Raw genomic sequence first — 13,327 nt, 5'->3', positions numbered from 1 at the left:
CCCTGACGAATTATTCTGCAGCGGTTGACTAAAGCATGAAATGTGTTTTTTACGGTACACCTGCTGCTTGGTGATATTGTAAAATGACCCAGAAGCCTCCATATGTGCCTGTAAATACACAAAATTCACTGAGATGAGCAATCCAAAACACAAAGCTACATTAGATGAGTTTTTAAGCATAGGTAGCATTGAGAAAAAAAAACACTGCCAGTTTCAGTGAGATTCAGGAAATAAGTGAGTATACAAAATGCAACCATAATTTCAAACGTTTCGATGGTGGGCATAGCCAGCATTTTTTTAATCAGTCTCAAACAGGCCAGGTGATTGTAAACAGTCAATAAAAGCATTTTGCTTGGATTGACAAGATTATCCAGCTGCTTTCTCACTATGTGCAATTATACTATTGACCTAGTAAACATCTTGCAGTTCAGTGCTGCTTTCCTTTGCCTCTCTGTCTTAGCATTCGTTACTTGTTACACGAGCCACCGAGTATAAAACATCCGGGTTTGCAAGGCATTTAGCCTCCCATGGCAAGGACTCCTAACATCTGCACACACTCGCTTTCTTCCATTTTTCTTTTATTTGACAGTTCAGAGTTCCAAGCACAGTTTTCTTTCTCAGAAGAGTATTGAATTCTCAGAGGGGATATTTTATTCAATATCACAAGGTACAGTTTTGTCGTGACTCTTTTGGAGAACTGCACTGTGTTTACATGCCACTACAATTGGTTTCTGTTCCTTGAATTGTATTGAGGATCTGTGTATTCACTCCACGATGAACTTGATGTATGGGCTTGCAGGATAGTTATGTAAACAAAGCAAAGGAGTCGGGTAGGTAAGTACACTAGTCATAGAAGTATAGTATTTCGTGTTCACAGACAAGTCAAAATTCCATGAAGTCTGCATGCTGTCCTGGCAACGAAGTGACATGCCATTACACTTGGTCACTGTTTTACAATTAGCCCCTAGACAGTTTTCCTCTACAAGTGGGGACCCTAAGCTGATGCAAGGCAGTGGGCGCTAAGTATTTCTTGTTCCCAACTGACCGCTTCGGCCATGCACTATTACTCTGTCGTGCAGTGACGCGACTTTTCAGTGCTTACTCTTAGCTGTATTGTTTTTAAGTATGAGAAACAGTGAAATAAAACTACAATAGAAGAATAAAACACTCATTCTACACAAAACATCCAATATATACATATTTGCACTTAGAATAGTCACTTCATATCATGCAATGTTTTGAAAACTTTATGGACTCTTCCTCAGCAGCAGCACAATTGTGCCATAATTCTTGTTTATTGGTGCTCAGCACTAACTGTACAAATATTTCACTTGAAATTTGACTCGTAGAGGCTGTCTCAATCAGTAACAATTCTTTTCAGTACATGCCGCAGCTGAGTAGCTTGAGCTGTGTTGCATGTTAACACTCAATCGCCAGATTTCATTTGCTACTTTCTGTGTCTGAAATGACAAAGGCAGTGCACACACATGAAACCTAGGAAGACCAAATGGCATAGGTCAAAAAAAGGAAGTGTATGCTGCACTTGACACGAAGGCACTTATTAATATAGGCAGCACTGAGCACAGAGATGGAGAAACTAGTATTACGTACTGGGGGCATGCGAATTGCAGTTTTGCCAACCAAACTGATTATGAATAGCATAGTCTTGCTGCTGAATCAAATATGAATAGTGCTGAAAACCAAACTGAATACAAATAAACTTGTAGAGCAGCTATTTTAAATGTCTTTGAAGGAGTAAACACATTGAATTTTAGAGATAATTTGAACATGCACTGTTTGAATCATTTGCTATGGCATGGATACCATAACAAATGATTCCATGCACTTTTAAAGATTTGTTACTGTCATGAACCTCGACACATTTTCTGCTTGCAAATGCATCTCATATGCAACACCACAGCTGTACGTTGCAGCCAGAAATGAGGATTACGTGGCGAAATGTACGCCACTAAGAGATTGCTACCACCGGGGAGAACCGCACGGAAAACAGTGCTTCTGTACATGTTACAAATGATGTGCATGTTTGTTTATACTTTGCAGTCTATTTTCTCACAGTAAAACAGGCGTGTTGTAAAATGTGTTTAGGCTGTAATTTCGGATGAAAACATTAAATGACCAGCTCCTGCATCTTTGCCGCGAGTGCTATACCGAAGTGAACGCGCGAACACAGGCAGGAGAGATATGAATATATACACTTTACCTTTCGATGTATACGTCCGGGAGTACTTAAAAAATTTGTGCCGTCTTCTCCTCATACTAACATAAACACACCAAGTAGACGGCGAAAGGAAGTGCCGCTGGGGCATGCGTGCGTCTACGCTGTTGCTGGATGATTGCATCGCCGGCGACATAATCACTCTACTAATGGTCATTTCATACTGTTTGTGCTGTATATGCGGGGCTCAATAACTCTACAGCTAGGGTGCAAATTAATTTGATAGCTGACGATCGAGAGCCACCGTGAAGAGGAAAAGTTTCCCCAAACCAGCGCCGCAGCCGTCATATGCAGCGTTTCGACGTTCGAAGCAGCGCGCGCCAGGCGCGCCAATCAGAGCGCTGGAGAAGTCCGCCACCCAAAAGATGCCCCAAAGTGACCGTATAGCAAAGTGACCCTATGCGCCTCCCGTGCCGAACGCGTCCGCCAGCTGGCGGAAGGCGGACGAGCGCAGCGCCTCTAAAAAACGACCGTACGGGGGCCTTAAGGTCCTCCCCAGTCAGTCAGGTCCTGCTGCCATGCTTCTTGGGGGCAGTGCTGCTCTAATCTCGACAGACGCTACGACATCAAATGGATCAACCACCTGCTCCTCGCTTTGTCTCATTTCTACCCTAGCCTCTGTCATTCTTTCCATAACCTCCTTCCAATCTGCAAGGAGAGTTTTCGGGTCCGAGCCCTCTCCTTCTCCACGTCCCTCCAGAATCTCGTGCGCCCAACGCGTTTGGTTCTTTTTGAATAAGTCCTGTGTGCGGGCGTATTCTCGCCGCCGGCGTCTGCTGTGACTCTCCGGGTTCTTGGGTACCGGAGGGCGGTACGGTCCTTGTTTCTTCTTGGGCTTGGTAAGAAACTTTCTGAGGTATTCGTCGAAGGGGCGAGCGGTGTCTTCATCTCTTGCAGCTCTCTTAGCTATCTTCCAAAGCTTGGAAGCACCGAAAGATGTAGGGCACTGCTTTTTCGTGAGCCTGGCCAGTTCCTTTCTTATCGTGCTATCTTTCGATTTCCTAGTCTTGGGAGACTCAGGGGCCACTTCTATAGGAGCTCCGCACTGGGGCATCACCTACCTGGTCGCAGTCTCTTCCCAGTCCTCTTCGGGAAGTGCTCTCAAGGCAGGTTCTTCTCTGCCGCTGTCTTCTTGTGCCCCTTGCTGGGCACGTGCCAGAAGGTCCGCCACCACTGCTAGGTATTTGCCATCCTTCCGGTGGCTCTTTATTGCCTCTGCGGTCCGGGATTTCTTGATCTCAGCGAGGCTAGCGTTGATGTTTCTCACAGACTTCAGAGTGAGGGCTACCTCTTGCTTCGCCACAAGAAAGTTCTCGTCTTCTGTCCAGCGAGCTTTGGTCCTATAGACATTGATCTCCACATTGTGTTCTTCTCTATGCTTTGCCCTCCGGTGCACACCGAGCCCCGTCTTGATGGTAAATGTTTTCCCACAAAACGAACAGTTGTAGGAGTCTGCTTGGGACATTGCTCCACTCTCTACTACATCTGATGGGGCGGAAAGGTCTTCATGTTGGCTTTCGTTCGTAGACAAGAGATTGTCTATAAGTCTTGCCTCGCTTGATTCGATCTAGCTTTTTCCGACGTAGATTTGCTAATTTTCGAATGGGCTGGCGGGTTGAATGCCACACGGGGGGAGACGGATCCGGAGGCACTCTTCAGGGAACGATGTCCTCCCAGCCCAACCTTTGCCTCTCGTTTTGTTGTCTTCTGCGCATCTGTGGGTCGAGGTCTTCACCACTGGAACTGGAAGCTGGCAGTTGGGGTGTTACTTTATGCTGGAGAACTCTGGTTCGCTTGGCTGCACTCCTGGTGTTCACCCCTCTCGCAGCAGTTATCCCCATAGCCCTTTCCTCCGGTCTCGCTTCTTGACCCGTTGGTTCCCCCTCACAGCACTCTAGCGGTGGAAGGTGGCTAGTCCCTCCTGTAGCAGTCATACTCCCCGTAGGTACTCCAGCATCCTCCAAATTGTCTGTTATCAAATCTTCACTGGAGTTCCAGCTAGCTAGGCTCCCTCCTCGGACCTTGAATCTTTACTTCCAGCAGATAGTTCCCCCTCACCTTTTGTACCCCTGCTCACCGGAATCTGCACGGTCATAGTTTGGCCTAACCTTCGATGTCGAGGTCTAAGCTCACGAGCACCTGTTTGTAGTTCCGTGATCTTCTTGTTTCCAGGTCTGGAACTCGTCCTAGCAGTAGTGGAAGCAGCTACCTTGCACACAGCCCCCCACTGCTCTCTCCAGATGTGGTCTCTGCTATGCCTACCTGTCGCAGGCGGGGTCTTGGCTCGCGAGACCTGGTAAGCTGTCTGCTGACTTCCCTCACGAAATCGGGACCTGTTTTACAGATGTCGCACTAGCAATCTTTAGGCTGACCGTCACAGTGACCAGTGTCATCGAAAATTACGAAGTCCTGGTCCTTCCGCACCTTCTATCCGTTGCCTTCATCTTGCCAGGTTGAACGTCCATCTGATGCGTTATGCCCTTGGTTGATGTCTCGGGCGGTTGTAGTCTCGAAAATCCATTCCCTATCATCTCTTTAAATCCAAGTCCACACCCTAGGTACACATCCGTCCCTCCTGGTGACGGGGTCTGGGTAGTGTGGCTTGGGCTGGTGCTCTCTGGTGTGCTGAGGGCCGGGCCTGGACCAGTCGAGCACTCCCGAAGCACATTATGTGAGGGAGAGCTCGCCCGGGCCAGGTCCTTAGCACACAGGCAATCCGTGCATTCTAGTACTGATCTTCCTTCTCCTTGGGTCTTCTTGTGTTCCTCGGCGCCGGGTTCCTCCCCGCACACCTGCGAGTGCGGAGTAGCCATCTGCGGATGGATTCTGACTCTGATTTCCATTTCTTGACGAGCCGCACTTTCCAGGCCGCAGGAATCGTCGCCCTGCAGCGCTCGTTTGCCTCTGCATGTTCAACTAGCCTCTAAGCAAAGGACTTTGGCTAGTTGGAGACCAGTGTCGTCGCTCCTCCTTAGTCTCGGTTGGCTGTTAGCACTCCCTGAGCCAGACAGACAGCTGCTCAGGGCCAGCGACCACCACGTGGAGGTAGCTCAACTACTGATGACCAAACAAGAGAGTCATAGTTACTCCCGCCGTTCACCCGCGCTTTTTTTAATTTCTTCTCGTTGACATTCAGAGCAGTGGGCAGAAATCACATTGCGTCAAGCACCGATCAACGGCAATCGCAATGCTTTGTTTGAATTAGACAGTCGTATTCCGGGCTGCCCTCTCAAGCAACCCGACTCACGGGAGGCTTTGTCCCGGGCGCGCAACGGCGGAGACGGGCCTGGCACCCACTCTGGGACAAGCCCCTGTCAGGGGGGCTTGCACCGTCGCAAACGCCCGGGAACGTTGCCTCCCATACACCACATTTCCCGACCGTCTGCAAGGACGGGGGATTCGGTGCTGGGCTAGGCCCCATTTTGCTTGCAGCTACTCAGGGAATCCCTGTTGGTTTCTTTTCCTCCGCTTAGTGATAGCTTAAATTCAGCGGGTTGTCTCGCCTGATCTGAGGTCGACAGCAGTAAATGCATTGTCCTCCAACTCGGTCCGATAACTTCTCGGCACTGTTGAGCGCGCTCCGCTCGTGCTTCTCCCTTTTTTTGCGCAGCTCGTGCCTTCCGCCCATTCCTCGCTTTTTTTCGCTGTCAGTAACACCCTCGGCGACCTGCGAGCGAGACATGAAGGCGCCGCAATGCCGGCGCTCGGGACGGTGCGCGCATATCAGTTGCGCCGAAAACGAACCATTGAGTAGGAAGAAGCAACCCCCGACCGCCGCGGTCGACTAAATACCGCCTCTCGTCTCTTTCCCTCGAGCGAGAGGCTACAACCTGGCGTAGGGGCATCTTCACAAAAGATTTTGCGTCGCCCCTGCCCCAACTGGAGTGGCCCAGTTTTTTTCGGGGCAGATACTGTGAAAACGCTCGTAACGAGATCCGCGTCCGTTCAACCTGTACTACATTGCTTGAGCAGAGAGACTCCTTTCCCTCGGAGCCCGTGAGGATCCCTTTAGCACGCCACACGGCAGCGCGCGCCTCTGCGCCTACAAACTCTCCTCTAGCATCAACGCGTTCACACCCAGTCATTTCCCCGCACAACCCGGCGCGAAATCTCCCTTCTTCTCGCGCGGGCGTGCCCGGACCAGGCGCTCCCGTCTCTCGCGTTTCGCGAGGGAAGTTTGTTTCCACTCTCTCTGTAGGTCCGCCCGCAAATGCCGCTCTGGCGCTCGTCCTTCCGGCCTCGTCTCCCTTGAGCGACCGCATGTCAGGTAATCCCTTCCTGCGGCAATCGCCTCTCTCGGAGGCCCGAACGATGCGCAACTGGCAGCCTGAGCGGCCCTCGGCACAAAGCATGGCGCAGGGCGACCCCGACTCAACCGCCTTTCGCGCGGGCGCTAAGGTTCTACCCACGTTTCTGCTCAATTTGCGCAGTCTTTCGAGGGATTTTCGGCGTTTCGTACAGAACCGTCCTTGATGCCGACACGGTCAAAACGAGTCGCCGGCGATGCCATCGCCGGGCGCCGGCACCCCTCTTATATATGATCCGACCCTCAGACAGACGAACCCAAGGGAAGACCCAAGGGCGCAATGTGCGTTCGAAGAATCGGTGCTCAGTGTGTCCTGCAATTCACACCAAGTCTCGCAGCTGGCTGCGTTCTTCATCGACCAGAGAACCGAGTGATCACCGCTTAGAGTCGCGAGTTCGGTTTGTTTAATTCCGTACAGTACAACAAAGGGTTTCAGACACCCAGGCTTTTCCCCTGGTCTCCAGTGTCGCAGTTTCGTCCAACTCCTGCAGCATCTCGCAGCGTTTCGTTCGGCCTCTGTGCCAGCCTGCAAGCGGCTCGGGTGCTGCGCCTCTGCGAAGCCTTGTGCAGTGACAGTGCTACTCGAGAGGAAGTGCTATGAGCCAAAAAATTCATGTGCGCGTCACTTGGGATATGACGAGGCACTACCAAGAAACCAAGAAAGAGTCATCCAGAGGGTTGCACCAGCATGGTAGAAGTGTTTGATAAAAGTTCTGCTGTTCACATTCTGCTGCTGTTCACATGTCATCTGCTGTTCACATCCCAACTGCTGTTCACATCGACCGCCACTCTCAAGCACATTCGCTCCCCGGTGGAGAGCCCCGGATAGATCCATACAGCGACGCTTCTCAAGGATGGCCTCTTGGACCGACCTCTATCAACGTCACGCCGCCGCGATCTCATCCTCCACCGTCTACCACATTTTGCACAAAGGAGCCCCTATCAACTTCGCATAAAAGGCCTTGCGCACCGCTCAGCATTGGAGCCGGACAGCGCGTACTTGACAATCCGCAAGAAGAGAGTCAGTCGGACTGCTCCCGCAACGGGACCTCACCAACCACAAGTGTCTCGGATGGCTTTTCGGTGGCGCACCGACAGACTACTCGGAAAAAGGGAAGGACGAAGCCCCGAGAGAACCTCAAGGCCGCGAACGTGTTCGAGTGCGGGATTATAACCCCGTCGTCCTTTTTGTTCCCGATGTCTCCTTTCGTGCCATCGGCACAGCGCCTAACCCAGGCAGCACAAAGCATTGGGCCAATGTTGTAAGTACGACGGCAAACAGTTGCCCTACATTGGGCCAGCCTAACCAGCATGCTCACAACATAGGATATCCCAGTCAACACAATGTCCAACAATGGCCCAGACTAGCCAATGCTCCCCCGTGTTGGCGCTGCCAGTAGCCGACACTGGCTAGCTTGGGCCAAGATGTACAGTGAGTTCCCGATATTGGCACTGCCGTACATACATAATGTCTTTATTGGACCGAGATTGCCGTTGTTCCACCAATAATGGTCGCACCGGGTTTTAAAACTGGCTATAATGGGCCAAGCTGTCCTGCGTTCCTCCGTCATTGGGCTTTCCGTTTTTTAAAACTGGCTACAATGGACCAAGTTGTCCTGTGTTATTCCAGCATTGGATGTTCCGGTTTTTAAACATGGCTACAAGGAACAATGTTAATATCTGTTCTTCCAGTATTGGATGTTCAGTTTTTTAAAGATGGCTACAATGGACCAAGTTGTCCTGTGTTCCGCCGTCGTTGGCCGTTCCTTTTTTAAAACTGGCTACGATGGACCATGTTCTCCAGTGTTCTTCCGGCGTTGCCCGTTCAGTTTTTAAAACTGGCTACAATGGACCAAGGTGTCCTGTGTTCATCCGACGTTGACCGTTCCGTTTTTTTAAACTGGCTGTAATGGACCATTGCAATTTGTCTTGTGTTTTTCCAGTATTAGCTATCCCTGTATGAAAACTGCCCACGATGGACCACTTTGTCCCCTGATCTCGCAATTGTCATTGCCATCCTAAAAACGCAGCTTTAATGGGCTGCCGAAGTGAATATTTTCCGTTGACCATTCAATCAAAACAAATTCTCCATTTTTAGGGTTGAATACACGTGCGCTGGACGCCAAACCACGGCATTTAATTCCGACAACATTTGAGCCGATCGTTCGGACCTCACAGAGTACCTCGTACGGGACGACAATTACTATAACGCATTCAAGCACGTACCGCTGCAGCTGTCTGGATTCGTCTTTTCGGTGCGCTCATATGCGGCGCACTTTTGGGGGTCAGCTATATGTGTTTACGGTTTTAGGCTATTGGCAAGCATGCAGACTTCGTCGCAGGCACGTACGTTTGTCGCACAATTATATCTAATGATAGCACGACCGTGCGACCACATATGTATACCCCAGACCGGCTAGCACTCACGACCCAATATGCCTCTATTGGATGCCGATTACATCCCTGCATCTATACTTAACCTATAGTACAAATCCAGTTGTCAGTGAGAACGCGCATAAAAACGAAATCGTGTCGCCGTAGCATGTTCATGTGACATTAAATTAGTGATTAGAAGGTAGCTTTTTCATTGGCGAGAAGGAAAACGTTGCCTAAAGTAGAAGGAACAAATGACCATTTTCTCAGCGATGGTTTTGTTCTAGTGCTTTTGTATTATCCATAAGGAACTACGCGCAGCATCGTCTGTTTACCTGGAGAAAGGACCGAATACGACGTGTGTACTTTCTAGACGCAATCACTGGAAAATGAAAAGCCGGAAGACTCGCGAGGTTACCATTTTAGTTTTGGGCATTCGCACGGTGGTAAAAAAAATGACAGTTATTCGTGCAGACTGCGAGCATGAAGGCCGCGGTACATTTATATGGCGCACAACATATACGTCGCCAATAAACAAAAAAAGTTTTTTCCGCCTATTAGTTTAGAGTTTGACCATTCCAACCGCGCTAGGCGGTGGCAAAGGAATGAAAAAAACTGTACAGGAATGAAAATAATGTGCGCTGTCGAGTCATTCGAAAAAACGAATGCAGCCTAGAAACACTGTTTTAATGAGGCAGTTTTCCATGCCCTTTCCAATTCTTTCATTCTACTAAAATGATTTGGAATACGTTGCTTGCTCATCGAACATTATCGTCTTTTTGTGCAATCCGCGTTAAGGTGAAGGTGATTGCGAAAAACGTCTGCGTGTTGCCTGATGCCACCGCGCATCAGGACCTCGACGCGCACAAAATTGATTCTGAATCATTCATTGCTGTGTCTGTCACCATCGATTTGCGAAGTCGAGACAAAACATGAGCGAAGAAATATTGTTACAGCTGGCGAATGATGAGGACGAAGTGGCGCGCTCGTTTATGGAAGATTAAGAAAAAGAAATGCGTCGAATGGGCGGCCCTCGTAGCCTGGATCCTAGGCTGTTCCTCAATGTATATATCTTTAACCCTCTTTTGTAAATATATTTCTCCCTGTTACAAAATTATATGCCAAAATTTAAAAACCTTGAACAATTCACAAATTCCGTAAAATGTTCAGGACAGCGCGGTGCGCTATAATTGGACAAAGGCTTTATCGAAGTGGCCATAATTACTTGCGCAACAAAATTATGCAAGGTGTTTTAATGGTTTTGAAAGCTGAGGTAGTGTAGAATAGGTGGAAAAAGTTTAAACAAAGTGAAAACTGTTTTTGTTTTCCTAAAAATTTTCAATGTTCGCTGTTTTCTGTAAATTAGCGCGATCGTATCTCTGTATCCAAATGTCATAAAAATATGAGCTTTAGCTGTTTGCGGATAATTATGCTGAGAACATATTGTGGAATTATTGCTGCTCTACCATGAACCTTTCTGAAATAAAGGCCTGCAAATTAGGAAAATTTTCGTTTCTTGGGCCGATGTTGAGAATTTTTATAAAAACATCTACTCATACCCGAAAAGCGAACATTAACTGAATACAAATAAAAACATGTATATATTTAGTCGGATAATTTTCAGCTAGCTAACTTGAGCATAATTTGTATAATCTATAACCAAAGTTGGCCAGAATAGAAGAGAAGCTCGGAACTCCGCCGCTTTGACATTATTAATCAGTCATCACGCAACAATATATATTATTTTGAAGTAAATATAAAAGGTCGAACGACCATCCTTTGTTCGATCATAGGTGGCGAAAGGGAGGGGACGCGCGCATTTGTCGATGCACCAACTGTATGGATTTACGCAAGAATGTGGATGGTAGATGGGGAGGCTTTCTATTTTTTTAGAAAATGTTATTTGGCGTGAAGAAACAATGCGTTTGCGAACACACAAAACAAAACTATTTATTAGAACTCGACTCGAGCAGTGCGCGCTGGCGGCCGCTTATCGACACGGTCCGAAGTCACGGCTGGCCGGTGCAAGCAGAAGAGGGCTGGGTAAAGGAGGAATGGAATGTTGAGAGGGTCGTTGGTCCTTCGTTCCCACGCGCAGCCCTTGCGAACACAAAACCGCGGCGGGAATCGCCCACTAGTTGAGCGGTTCGTTGTTCCCCCTCGCCTACGCGTCTACGTGCAAGACACAACAGACAGCATCCCCAGCTGCGCTGCTGTGCGGCCTCCTCCCGAAACGTTCATTTCAGAGCTTGTTGGAGACGCTACAAGACTTGTGACAGCTCCTTAAACCTTTCTTTAATTTCTTCCCTCATTAATTTTCTTTTTCATTGTGCTGTGCATATTTTTTTCTTGCGCCTATACATGTCCTTGTGCTCCGGTTTGTGCTTGCTACATATCAGTGAATATCTGAGCTGTGAAATGTTGCCAGAGTACGGATTACAGCAACGGCGGGATACCATCGGCATTATCGGACTCAGTGAACGCCGTCATCTTAGACCGTGAGTATATATCTTTGCAGCATGCCATTGCTTCATAATTGGATCTATATAATCTCCTACCAGTCCCAAATGTTCTCTTTCCGTATTCTCCTCGAAACAACTGCGCGAAGCATGACTTCAAGAACTAAGCGAATTTTCGTCCGGGTTACATGCAAGCAAGTGCGTGGACTTATTTGCTGGCTGCGATATGAATAGCATTTGCGCCGAAAATAGAGGAGCCGTGCGTAACAGGTGTGTATGCCACTAACACGTGACAGAACACTGCAGGCAGCCATTCGCGCAGTTTTTTGACAGTGCAGCGCGCCGCAATCAATTAGTAACCAGATACTATGCGCCCGGCTTTGTACATATATTTTGGACAGCCTCTCTTCTGCACGCAGGAAGCCATGTTCACACAGTTTTTGGATTTTGTTAAGAGTTAAGGGCAGTTTTTTGTTTTCAGATGTACAGACGAAGTTTTGAAAACTGTTCGTGCCGTCTGCGCAAGCGAATTTTACAGTGGGGCGGCAATTATGTGCGTGATGCCGCTTGATGATTAGGCTATCATTAAGTCATAATGAACCTCCACTTTTATAATGGTTAATATCATATTGAGGAATTGAAAGCCGTGAACAGCGCAAGTGAGCCCCTTTTCAAAATTTTCTTAATCGACGCCCCCCTTCTGAGCACGCGCCTTCAGGTGAGGGCGTTATCAAAAAGCGGCGACAATAGGAGAGCGATTTCGCAGACGCGCTTCGAAGGCGGGGGAAAATAACAATACAAGCAAAAAGGCACATAAGCCGTGTGTGCACTGCGTCCCTGTCACTGCAAAGTAAACAACGTGCACGCGGGACACATTGTACAAAACATTGACGGCCGGTATCAGGCAACCATATCGTCCGAAATATATTGCTCGCGAAGCGCTCGATCACGGCGCGAACTTTCAGGCGAAATGGGACAGGCCGTCAGGTCCGCCTGTTCGGCAATTACAGCTCTTTGTACCTCACGTACCGTACCGTATGCATGAAGTGCACGCCATAGCCATCGTGCAAGAATGTTGAAACCGAAGCAGCGATCCACGTATTCTAATTCTATAGGAAATCATTTGGGAGTAGAAAAGAGCAACTTAATATGATGTGCATGGTTTTTTAATGAACGATATGTATAAATGGACGGTTGAATAGTTAGAGTAATGGAGTGTTCCGCTAGAATTGTTTACGGCCGTGACCGCAATAAATATTACTCATATTTCTCTTAGCTTTAAGCTCTGGCATTGATAAGCCTATCTAAAGAACCGACTGGCAGTGGCAGGTTGTTTAGAGCTGTTGATCAAAAGGTAGGCCATCATACTATTATTGCAGGCATATTTGCTTCTTTTTGTACCTCTGTTTACTAAAACTTAATTTTGTTCCCCATTCCTAGGGACGCTGCACCTCTTACAATACTCACTGTTCAGTCGCTTTTATTCAAGGTACAAAAAGGAGGAAATGTGCATGCACTCATAGGATAGCCTGTCTTTCCGTTAACAGCTGCAAATAACACGCCACTGCTCCTCGGCACCTTGAATTAAGTTTTCAATGGGGTTACCTGAGATGCCTAGCAATTGCTGTAATATTTATACCAATCACTGCAGGGAAAAATAAAGGTAACACTGCATCGCTTTAACTGCTGCATGCACCTATAAACGTGCCTTAATTTATTGCCTATTCCTATAGACGCAGGACCTCTTGCTATAGGCTTTGTTCAGTAAGCAACCGTCTTTCATTGCTTCAATTTCTATCTCTCCACCACTTTCTTGTTGCTCTGGGTGTGATCATTTGCTTTCATTGTTCAAATCATATTGTTTTATCATGTGTGAATGATATAGCCTGCACATACATGCTTTCATTTTTTTTTCAGGTGCGCATCGAGAGTGTTTTCTACGTATAAATGGAT

General features: G+C 48.0%; 1 non-coding gene across 1 annotated transcript; it reads right to left on the bottom strand.

Annotated features, from left to right (window-relative positions):
- Positions 1 to 6,779: 6,779 nt before the first annotated feature.
- Positions 6,780 to 6,931, bottom strand: LOC146209758 (5.8S ribosomal RNA). Its single transcript, XR_014704562.1, has one exon. It is a non-coding gene; the product is annotated as a 5.8S ribosomal RNA (ribosomal RNA).
- Between the last annotated feature and the right edge of the window lie 6,396 nt (positions 6,932 to 13,327).

The sequence above is a fragment of the Amblyomma maculatum genome, chromosome 1 (assembly GCF_055883805.1).
Source record: "Amblyomma maculatum isolate TAMU_Amacu chromosome 1, ASM5588380v1, whole genome shotgun sequence".
Taxonomy (NCBI): Eukaryota; Metazoa; Arthropoda; class Arachnida; order Ixodida; family Ixodidae; genus Amblyomma; species Amblyomma maculatum.
This window is presented reverse-complemented; position numbering and strand designations above follow the sequence as displayed.